Genomic DNA, 18291 nt, shown 5'->3' on the forward strand with positions numbered 1-18291 from the left:
CACTGGACGCGTGTGGTGGAGTATATTCTGTAGCTTGAGCCAAGGAAACACAAAAACTACTAAGTAAAAAACCAAAAAAACTATAAAACATGGAAAAAATAAGATTTAAAATTCATAATTATAGAGTACCTGTGTTCTGGAGAATACTGTGTTTATGTGGGGTTAGATTGTGTTGTATTGTTTGGATCTTTTTGGGAAAACTTTTTTCTTTTCTTTTTCTTTCTTTCTTTTTTTTAAATGCTGCAACAGAGGATTTCCCTCTGTTCTTTTATATACCTCAGTGTGTTTAACATCCTCTTCGGCATCTTTTCTGAATCCTAGAAGTTGTGGCTGTGGCTTGCTAGCCAAGAAAAGCAGACCATTCGTATTTTAGGGCATATAATCTTCGTTTCTTTGAAGGGAGTGGTGGGGGTGTGTGTATGTGTTTGTTTCAAAGCCATCTTGCACCCAAGCAGTAAGGCTAAAAAACGACTTTACCGCCTCCCAAAGATACCTTTTATTTTCACACTTTGGTTTCTAAAAAAGAAATAGATGTAGCTAGCTCAGGATTTTTGATGGAAAAGTATTCTCAAACATTTTTAAGTATTCTTACTTTGCTGTTGGTTATAGAGTTAAAATGGAAGAGAGAAGAAAATTAGCCTCATTCTCAGAGGGAAAGGGTTTTCAGACATGGGCTGACATGAGGACGTGCGTGTGGGTGGACACGTGCGTGCTGAGGGCGTGAGTAAAGAGCACACGGACAAAGCAAGGCGCCCTCCAACTAGGGACCCTGCAGGAGGGGGCCGGGTCAGTCCCTGACGCAAGACTGAGTGATGTTTTGTAGAGCTTAGGGGTTTCTTTTCCTAAGAAGAGTAGATAAAGGAATAAACTTTTATTTTACAAGCACAATTTCTTTCCTGCTTTGGAAGTTCAGGGAAACAGAACGTTTGAACGGCAAATTAAGAGAAGAACAGCCCATTCCCACACCTCTCTGCTCGGGTCACTTTTGCACCCGTGTCACGCTTGTACGGCCTCCTGGTTAACGTGAACGAATTTCCCGCCCAAGGCCTTTGAATGTAACAAATTGCCCCAGCCTGAAATGTAGGTTGCGATATCTTCTTAAACCTGTAACTCGGTACCAAAGAATGAAAATTTAAGCAAGGCTCCCACTGCAGAACCGTAGGGTGGAATCTATGTCACTTTACATGATTGATTAGTTATAAGCTGGACTTGGGTACAAAACTCTGTGCTTCTGGGCACTGTCTGCCTTCCGCGTTGGAAGCAGGTGTAGCTGGTGTCCTGTTGGTCTGAACCCGCATGCGTTCCCGCGTTTCCCCAGATACTTAAATAGGAACCAAATTCCAGAGTAAGGCTCCTCAGGGAAAAGAAGTGCTCTCAACCGTTGATGGTTTACAGGGGAGACCTCTTGTTTAATCAGAAAGATTAATGGATCAATTTCTGCTCCTGTATTTAAGACGAGGTTCCGTTGCAAAAATGGTTGTAGTTTTAAATGAACAGAATAAATAGACGAATAGAGCAATTTGCTTTTGTCATCCCAATAGAAAAGGAGATGACGAGGACAATGTGACAAGTCAATCAAATTGCTTTTCCCATCTACCTCTTTTGGACATTTAATTTACTACTATCAAGCTGCCCTGTCTCTTCCTATTGCTTTAGTTCTAGGGTTTCTATGTGACCAAAACGGGGGAAAATTTTTTCGTCTCACAAAGGAGAACTGTGTATAGTAAAAGATCCAAAAAAGTAGCTTCAAACTGCTCTCTCTCTCTCACCTGCTAGATTATTATAGGGTGGGAAAGCATTTAAGAAATCTTACTTGATGGAAGCTCCTTTTCTTTTATTGAAGAATTTAATAGTGAATCCTTCCCCAATGCCTATTCAGTTGCCTTTTTGCTGTTAAGGCCTTTGGTAAAGAGTTAATATAATTAAACATTTTTATTGTTTTTTATTTTGGAGGAACTTGGTGCTGATCTTCCTCCCCTCTCCCCACCTGCCCAACAAATCACCCTTTAAATACCAAAGACAGCTGGTTTTAGATGCTTGAAAAATTTTTTATCGAGGAAATGGATCTTGATAAAAAAATGTTCTCAGAAACCGTAGGTCATGATTGTGTCTGGGATAAATTATTTCAGTTAGTCACTGCCTTTTTAAAAAAAATATTCTCCATTTTCATAATGATCTTCACTCTTCTCTTTCCTTCCCAATTTGCTCATGTGTAGTGATATTTTGAGAAGTGTTTTTGGTGAGTAGCAGTAACCATAAAGCTACTTATTTGACATTTTACCGTGGATTTGGTTGCAAAGCCAGGGCTTCCACTCCACGGCTGAAATTATTAGGTCTTTTGCAGGCTTAGAGCAAATCGAGTCATCCCCAGAAATGAGTGTGTAATTGGGAGATGCTTCTCTGTGTGCTCAATGGTGGGGCGTCTCATTGCCTTCTGCACCCAGAGCGGTGCGTGCCTGGCCTTTGAGAAACACGGTCACATTTGGGAAGCTTTTGTTTTTAAAACATTGGCCATCTGTGGCTGCCCACGATTGACTCCTGACCCATAGGGATTGGTGCGAAGCACTTTGGAGAGTGTCACTGTATGATGCGGAGTGTTCCAAAATCAGAGAAAGATGATAAAAGCCAACATTCGGTGCTCTCTAGCTTGAGAAGTACATGTCTTTGAATGCACATCTCCTGCCCACTGTGAGGCGATCCTGTGGTGTAGCTAGAAATTGGGTCAAAGAGGGGCGTCTTCAACGTGGTGAGAAAGGTCCTGGGTGTATTGTGAGGGAGGAGAATAAAATGTTACTAGGGAGTAAATGTGATAATTAGACAACAGTCCCTTCCCTGTGGGGGTCTGATGTGGTCAGGTGGCAAGGACGGCGTGGGGTAGCATGTGAGGTCAGTTTATGTTTGGAGATGCCCATTGGATTTGCATGTGTAGGTTTGGGTATTGGTATGCTTAAAGGAAATCTAAATAACCCTAATAGGTAATGAAAACCACTTTTGGTCGACACTGACTTAACATTTCAAAAGTGTTATTTTTGGTCACGAGAATCAGTCCCGTCTCGGAACCTGTGCTCTGTTTGTGGCTGGCAGGTGGCACTTGAGTTGACTGGAGCCCAGTGGCCTGCGCCGAACACCCTCTTAAGTCTAACTTCACTTGGGGAAACACACGACAAGGGTACCACAGACAGAGAATCTAAATTATGTGGCGGGCCAAAAGAGTTGCCAGAAGCAAGGCACTTTGTGTTGGAGTCATAAGAGAAATGATTTGAGATTGGCTCAGTCCGATTTACTCTAGTTAAGCCAAAGCTTAATTATTTGAGGGAGGAAAGTCTTTTAGGCTTGAAGCAGCAGCATACTGTTTGTACATGTGTTGTCTTCCTCTCTGGAAGGTTCTAAGATTGCTGTGTTCTGGTAGATAGTGAAAGATAATGCCAAAGTTTTAGGCTTGTTTTTTTTTTTGTTTTGTTTTGTTTTGTTTTTTAAATCCAATGGTGCCAAAAAGTATTTAGGGTATATTTAAGGTATATTTAAAACATCAACTCTTAATGAGTTTCCAACAGTCTGGGGCTGTATAAAAGTCAAACTCTTGTACTCACAGGTGATAGTATCATAGAGCGGGTGTCGCCCGAGCTCTGTGGCTTTTCTCTGGCCTCCTGCAGGCCAGGGGCACGGGACTCATAGTGCTGCACACCACACTGGCTGCTTCTGTTGAGTTTCTACCTCACTTTTGGCGAAAAGTCATCTACCTCGTGTTAGCATCTGACAGGTATCGAAACGTATAGTATTAATCCAGTGGGGAGTGGGTGGGAGCAGGAAGCTACCTCTAGAAGAAATGTTATCATAAATCTAGAACTGATTTCTCCCATGAGGAATGTTTGATGGACCTCAAAAGAGAAACATCAGGCAAATGCAGTCATAAATTCTAGTCGTTCTTACCAGTCTGGCTTTCCCCCCTTAAAAAAAAAAAGAATGATGCATGCCATTGTTGTTCAGTATTAGGAAACTACTGGTTAATCTGACCTATTGGAGGATTTGCTTACAAATAAAGACCTTTAGGTCTCTTTTTTTTTCTCTTCAAGAGAAAAATATTTTATCTGTATTTTGAATGTCTGCGAATAATATCGTTTTAAGAGCCATCCCAAGGGTCAAGTTGTTGGAAACCTCAAATTTTTGAAGGGAATGAGAATCCTTTTGACTTCATGATTGTATTTATAGCCTTTTGGACTCAGCAGGATTTTTTCCCCACCATGATGTTGCAACAATCACTGTTTTTACTGAGCAGTGACTTGGTGGAGTATGTGTTGCTCTTTTGTTTTGTGTTTTAATTTTCTTTTCTACCAAAGGTAACATGTTGACGGGTTTTGTTTTTTTTTTTTTCCTTGTTCGTTAAATACTTGATAAAGTTGAGAAGCACATTACCAAGATATACTGTACTAATCTCCCACCCCTCTACCCTAGTTAATTTTTGGTTTGGTTGGAAGAGAGGAGGGTCCTAAGACCACTGTTAGTTTATTGTGATTTGGGTTTAAAAATGTCATGGTGAAGAAATACCTCAGTGATTGTCTATTTTTAAAACTGATCTTACGGGTGAACATAGCCAGCCTGGTGGGATGTTTTCCATCATCATTTAACCAATAATGGTTCTAAAAGTTTTGTGTATCCACATGGTCTTAGACCTCCTTTTAATGATTGTATTAACTTACAAGCTCAGGTAGTATTTTTTCTTAAGGCTCTATCTCAGAGCACACTGACTGAATGTTGACGTGTGTAGCAAAGTGTTTACTTTCTTTAAATAACCAGCTCTGTAATAGTCGTTTACGTTTCTAGCAGTCTGTGTAGTTGTCTTTCTTCAGAGAAAAATTTTTCACGTTTCCGGGGTTTTCTTGTTTTTAAGGTGGTAAGATTTCTCTCTTTCTTTTCTCCTAAAATCAATGCAGGTGAGGGTGGGTGGGGAAGGGATGTTGGTTTTAACTAGCATGTTAGGTATATTTGGGTGGGTGGGAGGGTTGTTAGTATTTTTTTATGAATCTTGCTTGATACTGTCCATTAGCTCTCATGCCTGGTCAGCAAAATGATTTAATTTTTAACTGTAGAATATTGACTCCGTTGAGTCCTTTTTTTTTTTCTTTTTTTTTTAAGAAAAGTAAATGCAGAATTGGGGGAGTTAATGTGAGCATGTTGCCTTATGTTAAAATGACTAAGTTAAACCTCTTAGTTTTATTTGTCCAAGGTAGAAATGATATAAGGAATGTGCACTACCAGAATAACTCTCCTGGCTGCAGGAACCATGCTGCAGCCCATTTGGGGTGCTATGACTGCCTCTTGCCACTTTCTAAATGGGCATTGCCATGGTAGTGTGAATCCCATCAATTCAGTGGATGGGTGGGGAAATGAAGATTTTCCCCCAAACCTTTAGGCAAAAGTGGGTTTTTGTTTTTGTTTTCTCTCTTGTCTTTTGGCTTTCACTTTTAAATCTTAAATGTTAATATTGCGGGCCACAGGCATGACAGGCAATGAGCAGGTGAAGAACCAATGGAAAAGTGTTCAAAAACTCCTGTGTTAGCTAACAGGCTTCTGAATGTATCGCTGTGGTCCACAGAGAAGGCTGGAGAAGGTAGCAAGGAGATGCTGTATCAGCTACTACAGCCTTAAAACAAAGTTGGTGTCTCTTTGGACTTTAAAATTGTTCCTATGCAGCTTATTTTATTTTTGTTTAATCAAATAAACAAGAGGGTTTTTTTCCATGGATACAGTGTGTCTGTGTAATCCTTTAACCCAAAATAAGTAAGGGTGTGTGCATTGGGTTTGAAAAGGGAGTCTATGGTGTAGACAGCCTGGGGGTGCACTTTGGCTCGTGGGCCAAATTTGGGCCCATGTGGCAGTTTCAAAAGGTGAACGACAGCATTTTAAAACAAGTGTTAAAGAGCCTAGAAGTGTTTTTTTTGTTTTGTTTTTTGTTGTTTTTTTTGAGACAAAGTCTCACTTTGTTGCCCAGGCTAGAGTAAGTGCCGTGGCATCAGCCTAGCTCACAGCAACCTCAAACTCCTGGGCTCAAGCGATCCTGCTGCCTCAGCCTCCCGAGTAGCTGGGACTACAGGCATGTACCACCATGCCCGGCTAATTTTTTTTTTCTATATGTATTAGTTGGCCAATTAATTTCTTTTTATTTATAGTAGGGACAGGGTCTCGCTCTTGCTCAGGCTGGTTTTGAACTCCTGACCTCAAGCAATCCGCCCGCCTCGGCCTCCCAGAGTGCTAGGATTACAGGTGTGAGCCACCGTGCCCGGCCAGCCTAGAAGTTTCAAAATCTGGACTTCTGGCTTCTTGGGGAGGTTTCAGATCTGTAAGCCCCAGGCGCCCCCTTCTCCCAAGGAACTGAAGAGCATGAAGTGCATGATTTCCCAGCTGCCACTGCCCTGCACCCCTCCCTGTCCTGGCAGGTGTTGGCCTCACAACCTCTGCCTGGGTTGGGGGGGACCCAGGAACTGTTTGGGGTCTAGACAGTGTCCCCAGTGAGCAACTGGCCCACCTGGCTGCTTTGGGGTGGAGGAGAGCCACAGATGGCTAGTTGGATAAAGGCTGTCCAGCGTGGTCAGAACTTATCTCAAGACTTCATCATTTTTCATTAGAGTTAAACTTTCCCTGGCTTTGCTCACCTGTTTTCTTCTGCCTAATCACCCAGCCTCAGGGGTTTGACCTTTGAATGGAGAGTGGCAAACCTTAGACAGTCAGCACACTGGTTTCCAATGTTTTCCTAACGTTTTTTCCTGCCTGGTGTCCCTTTCCTGTAGTGATAAGAATTTACAAAAGTTCTTATGGTGGTAGGTCTTCTACCCATGCTTTTAAAGTGCAGAGCGTCAGTGCCTGACATGGGGACTCTTCTCTTCTTTCCTTCACTTAAGCCCATGTTGGCACCGAGCACTTAGGATGGTGCTTGCCCCGTTGGTACCTTCAGCTTCAGAATGAAGCACATCCATCCCGAGTAGAAGTTTTCCATAAGACTCATAAGAGTGTAACTTAACGGACTAAGTCCTTACTCCATTCTTCCCCCCCTCCCATGCTCCACTTTTCCCAGTCCCCTCACCTCATTTCCCTTTTTCCCCTAGTTGGGCACAATGGGAGACTTTTTGTTGGGTATAAAAGTTAGATGGGTATGCTTTTCTTTCCTTCCTTTTTCTTTTTTCTTTTTTTCTTTTTTTTTTTTTTTTTAAGGAAAGAATTCTTTTTTGCTTTATTCTCTGTAAAAAGCCCCAGGAGAGGCCAGGCACTGTGGCTCACGCCTGTAATCCTAGCTCTCTGGGAGGCCGAGGCAGTGGATTGCTCAAGGTCAGGAGTTCGAAACCAGCCTGAGGAAGAGTGAGACCCCGTCTCTACTATAAATAGAAAGAAATTAATTGGCCAACTAATATATAGAGAAAATATTAGCCGGGCATGATGGCGCATGCCTGTAGTCCCAGCTACTCGGGAGGCTGAGGCAGCAGGATCTCTTGAGTCCAGGAGTTTGAGGTTGCTGTGAGCTAGGCTGACGCCACGGCACTCACTCTAACCTGGGCAACAAAGCGAGACTCTGTCTCAAAAAAAAAAAAAAGCCCCAGGAGATCCTGGTAAGATGAGGTAGGACCCATATCTGAGAGAAGTGCGGGGAAGGAAAGCTACAGAAAAAATCCAGACCTTCTCATCACCCCCTGGTTCCTGCAGCCGACTCCAACAGGGTGAGGTGAGCTTAGAAAGGGGTCAAACTTTCTAAGGATGACTAGACTCTGTACCAGGCCACTGGCCTGCCCTTCTTTAAAGTTAACAGCCATAATACAAAATACAATAGCTAGTATTGGCAAGGGTGTGTAGACATTGGAACCCTCGTGCATTGCTGGTGGGATTGTGAAATGGTAGAAACACTTGTTGAACACAATTTGACGGTTCATCATAGTGTTAAACATAGGACCAGCAGTGCCACTTAGACATCCAAAAGAAGACCTCCCCACGCTGGAACCAGTATATGGATGTTCAGAGCAACATTACTTACATTTATAATCACCAAAAAGTGGAAACAACCCAAATGTCACTCAACTGATGACAAACAAGGGGAAGTATCCTTACAGTGGACTATTCAGCCATAAAAAGGAATCAAATGTTGGCATGCGTTATGACATGGATGAACCTTAACAGTGTGAAAGAAGCCAGACACGGTCCGATTCACATACAAGAAATGTCGGAATAGGCAAATATGTAGAGACAGGTGAGTCTGTGTTTGCCAGGGGCGGTGAGGTAAGGTGACATTAGGAGCGACATAGTGGTTCCAAAACTTGGTGGGGATGCTGAAAAATCACTGAACTTCACAATTAAATGGGTGAATTTTATGGTATATGAATATGAAAAGGTACAGTCAACAAATCAAAAAATTTATACATCTGACTGTGTTAAAAACTGTTCAGTGAAAAGATCTGATTTCCTTTTCTGGCCCCCTTGTGTTGGGAGCTCCATGCGATTAGTTGGACTAGCAGGTACAGCTGACCCTTGAACAACATGGTGTTGTGTTGTGTTTTGTTTTGTTTTGTTTTGAGACAGAGTCTCACTCTGTTGCCCGGGCTAGAGTGAGTGCCATGGCGTCAGCCTAGCTCACAGCAACCTCAAACTCCTGGGCTCAAGCAATCCTCCTGCCTCAGCCTCCCAAGTAGCTGGGACTACAGGCATGTACTACCATGCCCGGCTAATTTTTTCTATATATATTTTAGTTGGCCAATTCATTTCTTTCCATTTATAGTAGAGACGGGGTCTTGCTCTTGCTCAGGCTGGTTTCAAACTCCTGACCTGGAGCAATCCGCATGCCTCTGCCTCCCAGAGTGCTAGGATTACAGGCGTGAGCCACTGCGCCTGGCCAACAACATGGGTTTGAACCACGTGGGGCCACGTATACGTGGCTTTTTTCCAATAGATACAGTGGGCCCTCCATATTGGTGGGTTCTACATCTACATCCTGGAACCAATCCCCCATGGATACCAAGGAACAGCCTGGTTTCATTGTCAGGGCGAACTCTTCCAGATCTCTGCCCTCCCCCATGATCACGGCAATATTCGAATGGCAGGAAGTGTGATCAGCATGGATCTGGGAGTGAGTCGGACACAGTGGTGCCCAGCCAACCAGGAAGGCACATGTGATCAAAATAAATACAGTGGTGGGTTTTGGTTTTCTTTTTTTGTTTTTTTTTTTTTTAAGAGACAAGATCTCAGGCTGGGTGAGGTAGCTCAGGCCTGTAATCTTAGCACTTATGGGAGGCCAAGGCAGGAGGATTGCTTGAGCTCAGGAGTTAAAGAGCAGCCTGAGTAAGAGCGAGACCCCCATCTCTACAAAGAATGGAAAAAATTAGCCAGTTGTGGTGGCACACCTATATAGTCCCAGCTACTCTAGAGGCTGAGGCGGGAGGATCTCTTGAACCCAGGAGTTTGAGGTTGCAGTGAGCTACGATGACACCACTGACACCACTGCACTCTAGCCGGGGTGACAGAGTGAGACTCTCTCCAAAAAAAAAAAAAAAAAGTAACCAATTTATAGTCTTCTCATTTAACTCACCATTTTCAGTGTTGAAATTTTTTCTCTCCCCAGAAGACTGATTTTTTTTTTTTTCAAAGGTAGAGTTATGACTTAAATGTTTTCTCCTGGTTCTCCACACTTAGCCTCCTGCCAGAATAAAGGCTCTGCTGGAAGAAATGAGGATTGTTTTTGTGAGAAGGCATATGGAGTTTGGGACTGGGTTTGGGAGCTGATAATCTTATGCAACATTGACAAGTTGAACATGACTTTTTAAGTCAAAAATCACAGAGACATGTGAATGCCCAGTTTGGGTTTTTGCACTTGCCTGGTGGGTTCCATGAGGCGAATGTACTCTCCGCCCAACCAAGCCCCTTGGGGCCTGTCAGGACAGGTTGCTCAACAACTTTGTTTTCTTGGGTGGAGTAATTTCCTTGTGCGTTTCTCAAAAGATGTCAACTTTGATTTTTAGTGATTGAGGCTGATTTTGGCAACTTTTATGGCCAAGCATTCCCAACATGTTTTAAAATGGCTGTCATAGACAAACTCTAGAATTCTGCCTCTGGTAATATGTGCCATTCTTGCTGCAAAAGGCTAAAGTCAGAGTATTTTCTCTGGGCTGAGTTAACTGGCATTAATCTGAAAATTTTAAACGTTTTACACTGTGTTCTAGGCGGGGAGAGAGCCTATTGTTTGGGGGAGATTTCGATAGCAGCATAGACCACCTGCTCCCGGATGAGTTACTGGGTTATGTGTGCGGGGCTGGCGCTGGGATGAGTCCTTAGTAAGAATGGGGTAGAGGCCGGGCGCGGTGGCTCACGCCTGTAATCCTAGCTCTCTGGGAGGCCGAGGCAGGCGGATTGCTCGAGGTCAGGAGTTCGAAACCAGCCTGAGCAAGAGCGAGACCCTGTCTCTACTATAAATAGAAAGAAATTAATTGGCCAACTAATATATAGAGAAAAAATTAGCCGGGCATGGTGGCGCATGCCTGTAGTCCCAGCTACTCAGAAGGCTGAAGCAGGAGGATCGCTTGAGCCAGGAGTTTGAGGTTGCTGTGAGCTAGGCTGACGCCATGGCACTCAGTCTAGCCTAGGCAACAAAGTGAGACTCTGTCTCAAAAACAAAAAAAAAAAAAAAACAAGAATGAGGTAGAGTGGAGTAGTGACTTAAACACAGTCTCTAATCTGGACTGAGAGAGCTCCTCTTGAGGTTTGGGAACTCGCCTTAGGAATGTGCCCGCAACCTTAAGGTCTGTGATGGGAATGAGAAGAGAAGGAGTGAAGGATCCACCCAGAATACACTGTCTCACGCCCCTCATGCAGGAAGGGCTGGGCAGGTGCCAGCGTGTCGAGGTTCCCAGCCAATTCCAGCAGAATCTCTGAAAAACAAGCTCTGCTGTAATTCCAGCACCACCAGTCATTGCTACACCCTGCACACAACATCGTCACCTCCCTGAAAAGATCTCCCTCCAGGACATTGTTCCCAAAGCAAGACAGACCAAGACACAGGCAGGAGCCACCTCCGAGGAATGGGAAGGCCTGCTGGAGACAGGAATGGCCTGGCGTGTGCCTTTTGTGGGTGGGCGGTTTGCCCAGTTGGGGCAGAGGCCAAGTACCATTCTCTATTTTTTTTTGAGACAGAGTCTCACTCTGTTGCAGGGGCTAGAGTGCCATGGCATCAGCCTAGCTCACAGCAACCTCAAACTCCTGGGCTCAAGCGATCCTCCTGCTTCAGCCTTCTGAGTAGCTGGGACTACAGGCATAAGCCACCATGTCCAGCTAATTTTTTTTCTTTTTTTTTGAGACAGAGTCTCACTTGTTGCCCAGGCTAGAGTGCCGTGGCGTCAGCCTAGCTCACAGCAACCTCAAACTCCTGGGCTCAAGCGATTCTCCTGCCTCAGCCTCCCGAGTAGCTGGGACTACAGGCATGCGCCACCATGCCCGGCTAATTTTTTCTATATATATTAGTTGGCCAATTAATTTCTTTCTATTTATAGTAGAGACGAGGTCTCGCTCTTGCTCAGGCTGGTTTCGAACTCCTGACCTTGAGCAATCCGCCCGTCTCGGCCTCCCAGAGAGCTAGGATTACAGGCGTGAGCCACCGCGCCCGGCCTCAGCTAATTTTTTCTATGTGTATTTTTAGTTGGCCAATTAATTTCTTTCTATTTTTAGTAGAGACATGATCTTGCTCTTGTTCAGGCTGGTTTCGAACTCCTGACCTTGAGCGATCTGCCTGCCTCAGCCTCCCAGAGTGATAGGATTACAGGCATGAGCCACCACCACCATTAGACTCTGGCTACACTCTATTTTTGAAGAGCCATTCCTTACTCATGGGTTCTTTTCTGCCTTAATTATTTTCATTCTTGATCATGTCAAGTGTGTGTGTGTGTACACACATAGATGACTGTGGACCTAAAAGGTCATTTTCCTATCTGTCAATTATCCAGGAAATCTCTGCCACCATCAAACCCAACATGCTGTCAGAGTGAACCATTTTCTCTCCTCCCATCAACTGGCTCCCCTGCCAGGGGTACCTCCGTTGTCTCACTCTCACACTAGATGCTTTATTTATTTATTTATTCATTAGTTCACTTTATTCATTAGTGCATGCTACATGCAAATAAGCATTCAAATATTTGTTGAATATTTTTTTCTCATTTTGTGTTAGCATTTATCATTAGCTTAAGCTATCTTTTCCCCCCCTCTTTTTTTTTTTTTAAGATATGAAGGGGTGGGGGGTTATGAGGAGGGGTGCAAGTTGTTGTCATATTTTCCCTCTTCCTCTTTCATTGAGCTCATTCACTGCTGTATTCACATTGCCTAGAACAGTTTCCAGTATGGAATGAACACCCAATACATACCGTGTTTCCCTGAAAGTAAGACCTACCCATAAAATAAGCCCTAGCAGGATTTCTAAGCATTTGCACAATATAAGCCCCACCCCAAAAATAAGACCTAGAGACGGGCATGGCTATGCAGCGCATCTGCACAACCCATGCATTTCGTCTCAGAGCGGGAAAGAAGACGAGCATCCCTTCTCATCTGCCCCACGAGAGCTCTGTTGCTCCACATGAGAGATCGGGGCCAATGGTTCTAAAGGAAATAGAGTCACAAGAAATTCAGGATGGAATTCAGGGTTTGGAGAGTTAGGATGATGTTCCAGAAGAAGACGACTTAACTATATTTGAATAAATGTAGATTGTTGTACTGTACTTAGAAAAAATAACACATCCCCTGAAAATAAGCCCTGGGGTGTCTTCTGGAGGAAAAAATAAATATAAGACCCTGTCTTATTTTTGGAGAAACAAGGTATTTGAGAAATAAATGAGCAAATCTATGTAAGGTATTTAGAATTTAGTAAGCAATACAAATTTAACTAATCACACTTTTGTTTTTTGTTTTTTAGAGACAGGGTCTTGTTCTGCTGCCCAGGCTTGAGTGCAGTGGCTGCTCACAGGTGTGATCATAGCCCATTGCAGCCGCCAACTCCTGAGCTCAAGCGACCTTCCTGCCTCTGCCTCCGGAGTAGCTGGGACCACCGGCATGCGCCACTGCCCTGGGCTTAATTATGCTTTCTGCTTCATCTTCCATCACTTCTCTCTCTCTGCATCATCTGCTCTAGAACCAATACTTCTTGAATGTGTCTATGTGCCACTGTTCTAAATGCTCCGGGATACCACAGTGAACAGCACCAACAACACTCCCTGTTCTCACCGAGCTCACACACTGTGTTCTCTGTTTCCAGTCTCTCCCCGGATCATGTCATCTCTCCTGAAATGACCCCATCATTGGCTCCTTCCTCTTTATTTCCACTCTCACCACGCTTCTCCCTCTATGTGTGCATTATCACAAGACCCTGTCTCTCTGCTGCCTCTGGTCTCTGGCCCCACCTTCCAGCTGCGCCTTTCCTCCTGGGCTCTGTCACCACACTCCAGACTTGGGCTTGAACCCCAGACGGTGACTCGCTAGCTGAGGGGATTTGTGTAAGAGACTTAAAGCCGGGGTCTGTTTCCTTATCCGTGTCATCAAGATGTGTAGCAGACACTACCATTCCCTCCACCGTGTCCCCTGAGGCCCCCTTCCCATTCCTGGGCCATCCTAACAGCGGCGCTGGTGGCCTTTTGCTGGCACTCCCTGAGCTCGGCATGGGGTGGGTCACCCCTCTGCCAGCTGTCTCCTGGACTCGCTTATCCTCAGAAGCCCGTAAAGCACACGCCATCAGCCTTTCTCAGATTTGGGCTGGGCTCCCGAGAAGCAGACCCTGAAATGAGGATTCCTGGGAAAGTGTTTCATCACAAAAAGCCTCCCAGAAAAAAACAGCGAGGAAGTAGAAACATAGGAAAAGAAGGAGGCCACGCAAGGGTGCAGGATCAAGAACAGTCCCGGGATGTGGGAGGCGGGGAAGGGGGCAAATACCCACCTAACAGGTACAGTGAACACTAGGGAGGTGATGGGCGCCCTTACAACTGTGATTCAAACATGACAAAAGTGCACCACGTAGCAAAAACATTTGTACCACTTAATATTTTGAAAAATAAAAAAGGGTGAGAAACCAGACACAGGCCCAGAGGGGAGACTGGGGATAGGAGGAGCGCAAGCTGAGGAAGCCTGAGGGGAAAACATGTTGGGGAGGCTCTGGAAGGCTTAGAGACAGCTGGAGCTGGACGTGGGAGAATTAGAAGATTCTGCCTCTAATTCACAGGCTCAGTGACTTGCCCCAGATCAGAGAGGTTCAAGCGGTCCAGAGCGGGGTCTCATTCCAGCCTGTGCTCCTGACCTTTCTATATTTTGACTCCAATGAACCAACAGGGAGCTTCTCTCTCTTCTTGCCCACATTTTGTCATCCTTCCCTCAGGGGAGACCCCCGTGGGCCCTGGCCCAGAAATCCCAACCTCCACAGGCCCCTAATTCAGGTCCTGCTGCCTCCTCAGCACGTCCGAAGCTGTGTCTACTTTGGGCTCACATTTCTTATCTTCTGAGCAAACCAAGAGACTTTGGGCAAGTCACCAAGTTTTGCCCTGCCTTGCCTCACAGAGCTGCGGTTGAGTTCAAACAATACAACATGTGGGCCAGGTGCGGTGGCTCACGCCTGTAATCCTGGCACTCTGGGAGCCCGAGGTGGGAGGGTCGCTCAAGGTCAGGAGTTCGAGACCAGCCTGAGCTGAACTTTTTTTTTTAAAGATTCCAGTGTTTAATGTTTATCAAGTTACATTCTACAACTAAGATAACAGATGAGTTACTAGGACTCAGACCATATCTTTGGGAATGTTTATTGGGCGATCCCAATTACACCACAAGCCAACAGACTTCCAGCATTTCCCGTCTTTGTACTTTCTTCATTTCCACCTTTCGCCAAGTCATCTGGTTTTTCATGGACCACCATTGTGCAGCCAATGATGGAATGTTCGCCTGAGAGTGAGATCACAGAATCTTCAATAGACACAGTGGCCTTACCATCTTTGCCAGCAGTCACATTGCCCAGGTCTCCAACGTGCCTCTCTTGATCCTTTGGCCCACCATGATTTTTGGAATGAGGATTAAAGTGTGGACCTGCACTGGTGTATTATCTCCAAAGTGATGGACGTTGAATCCGTACTGGCCTTCAGTCCATCCTGTAATGTCTCCCTTTACCACCACTGGTCCACCTTCCTGCTGCTCGAAGTTGATTATGCCCTGCACCGGGCCACCGCCCTTCAACACGCACACAGTGTGACCCTATCTCTACTAAAAATAGAAATTATCTGGACAACTAAAAATATATAGAAAAAATTAGCAGGGCATTGTGGTGTGTGCCTGTAGTCCCAGCTACTTGGGAGGCTGAGGCAGGAGGATCGCTTGAGCCCAGGAGTTTGAGGTTGCTGTGAGCTAGGCTGATGCCACGGCACTCACTCTAGCCTGGGCAACAGAGACTCTTTCTTAAAAAAAAAAAAAAAAAAAAAAAATATATATATATATACAGGCCAGGCGCGGTGGCTCACGCCTGTAATCCTAGCACTCTGGGAGGCCGAGGCGGTGGATTGCTTGAGGTCAGGAGTTTGAAACCAGCCTGAGCAAGAGCGAGACCCCGTCTCTACTATAAATAGAAAGAAATTAATTGGACAACTAACTATATATAGAAAAATCAGCCGGGCATGGTGTCGCATGCCTGTAGTTCCAGCTACTCGGGAGGCTGAGGCAGAAGGATTGCTTGAGCCCAGGAGTTTGAGGTTGCTGTGAGCTAGGCTGCCTCTACGGCACTCTAGCCCCAGCAACAGAGTGAGACTCTTTCTTTAAAAAAAAAAAAAAAAAATACAGCATGTGGGAAATGTCCTAAAAATGGCTGCATGCGGGAGTGTTGCCATTCATTGTGGTGCACAGCACATCACATCAGAAAGAGCGGGAAGGAGAGGCCCTGCCCAGCAATGGTTGCAAAATCCTGGCATCGCCATTTACTAGTGGAGTGATCGTGGCGGGTTGTTTCCCCTCTCAGTCTCAGTTTCCTCACCTTTAAAACTGGGGATTAAATAGCTGCCATGCAGGGTCATGGTGAGAATTCAGTATAATAATGGGTGGAAAGGGCCTCACTGAGTGCCTGGCTCATTGTAAAGCCTTGGAGGATGGGTGCCGGCGTGCCGATGGCGCCTCCCTGTGGTGGGGAAAGGTATTGTCCCGCACAGAGTGGTGTTCATGGGACAACAGTCTCACCAGTCATAGGTCTGAAATTCGCTTACATTCAGGAGGCATCTTGTAAGGACAAACTGGGGATCCAGCTCACCACTGACCCCTGGTGGCTGCATCACAGTTGACAAGGGCTCATTCACTGGTATCTTGAGTGGTGAAAACAGACTCCTAGTGTCCTGGAGTGGACAGTTGGTACCTTGTGTCATCCAGTCACCAAAGAAAATATACAGAGAGCAAATAAGCATGAGCATATGAAAATATATTCAACGTCATATGTTATCAGGGAAGTTCAAATTAAAATAACAATGAGATACACCACAAACCTAATAAATATAATAACTATAGTAATATAATTCTGATAAGAATGACTAAAATCCAGAACACTAACAACACCAAAAGCTGGTGAAGATGTAGAGTGATGGGAACACTCATTTATTGCTAGTAAGAATATAAAATGATAGAGTGTTTTTGGAAGACAGTTTGTCAGTTTCTTATAAAACTAAAGAGCCGGGCACCATGGTGCATGCCTGTAGCCCCAGCTACTGGGAGGCTGAGGTGGGAGGATTGCTTGACGCCAGGAGTTCAAGACTATGGTGTGGTACGATCACGCCTGTGAATAGCCACTGTGCTCTAGCCTGGGAGACACAATGAGACACTATATTAAAAAAAAATTAAGCATAAACATTTATAAAGAAAATGTTCTAAAATTGTGATAATCGTTGTACCACTCTGTGAAAATACTAAAACCCACTAAATTGTATCCTTTTTTTTTTTTTTTTTTTTTTGGTGACTGGGTCTTTCTCTGGTGCTCAGGCTACAGTATAGTGGCATCATCATAGGCTTGGGAGGCTTAGCGGGGAGGATCCCTTGAGTCCAGGAGTCTGAGGTTGCAGTGAGCTATGATGACACCAGGGCACTCCAGCCTGGCTGTCAGAGTGAGACTCTGTCTCAAAAAGAAAAAAAAAAAAAAAGAGTTAAAAGAGACGTGGAGAGCTCCTTTTCTCCTTCTGCCATACAAAGACACAGCAAGAAGATGGCCATCATCATCAGACACTGGATCTGATGGTGCTTTGACTTTGGACTTCTCAGCCTCCAGAACTGATGTATGCATTTCCGATGTTTATAAGCTACTCAGTCTTATGGTATTTTTGTTCTAGCAGCCTGAACAGACTAAGATAGTGAGTTTTGTGATATAGATTTTTATGCCAAAATATGTGGTCAGTTTTCACAAATCTGGATGCATACTATCATCTTATTGATGGTTTTAGGGAGCAATCTTGTGTCTGTTAGATCAAGTTGATCGAGTTGATTATATGTACTATTCAGATCTGTATCCTATCATTTATTTATCTCTCCACTACTGTGAGAAGTCTTTACCATTATGATACTACATTTGAAAGTTTATCCTTGTAATTCTGTCAATTTTTCCCTATAATTTTTGATTATTTTATTTGTGCTTTTCCTATTTTCAGAGATAGGGTCAGTCTGTCCATTTAGAGTTTACCCTTAAACTTTACACATATAAAATTAACTTTAAAGTCCATCAAATGATCTTAGAACACTTCAACACTCAACTACCCTCTCTCTCATTTTTCCTGTTTTTGATCAGCTTTCATTCTACCTCATTTTTACTCACCCTCTAAGTTAGATACTATTATTTTTGTTTTAGTCAATGTTTATTTAATATTATTCATAGATTTGTCAATATTTCACTCAGTTGCTGCATCTCCTATTTGCTTTTAGGGATCCTTCATGATACTTACTATGAAAATTTGTTGTCTTACCAAATATAATTCAAAACATTTTATCAGTAAAGTACAAAAAAATGCATTAATTGGTGGTCTTAAGACAATATATACTAGGTGAGTGAGTTTCAATAGTTTTGAATTTTCTACTTGTTAAGGTATTTCAAAATGTACTGTTAGAAATGTAATTAAAATTAAAAAGGACCAAGCAGTGGGGGCGGGGGAGGGCAGGGAGAGTGAGAGAGAACGTTTTTTTAAAATCTAGGTCTGATTATTTTTGTAAACTTGTCAGTTCTACAGTAATACAATTGCTAGGAAGTCTATAATAGCTTTTTTTTCTTTTTTGCCTTTAAAAATACAAGACTTA

The 18291-nt window shown here is 44.0% G+C and overlaps 1 pseudogene; it reads right to left on the bottom strand.

Moving 5' to 3' along the window:
- Nucleotides 1–14686: 14686 nt before the first annotated feature.
- LOC105873899 (superoxide dismutase [Cu-Zn] pseudogene) lies at nucleotides 14687–16295 on the bottom strand (annotated as a pseudogene).
- Between the last annotated feature and the right edge of the window lie 1996 nt (nucleotides 16296–18291).

The sequence above is a fragment of the Microcebus murinus genome, chromosome 1 (assembly GCF_040939455.1).
Source record: "Microcebus murinus isolate Inina chromosome 1, M.murinus_Inina_mat1.0, whole genome shotgun sequence".
Taxonomy (NCBI): Eukaryota; Metazoa; Chordata; class Mammalia; order Primates; family Cheirogaleidae; genus Microcebus; species Microcebus murinus.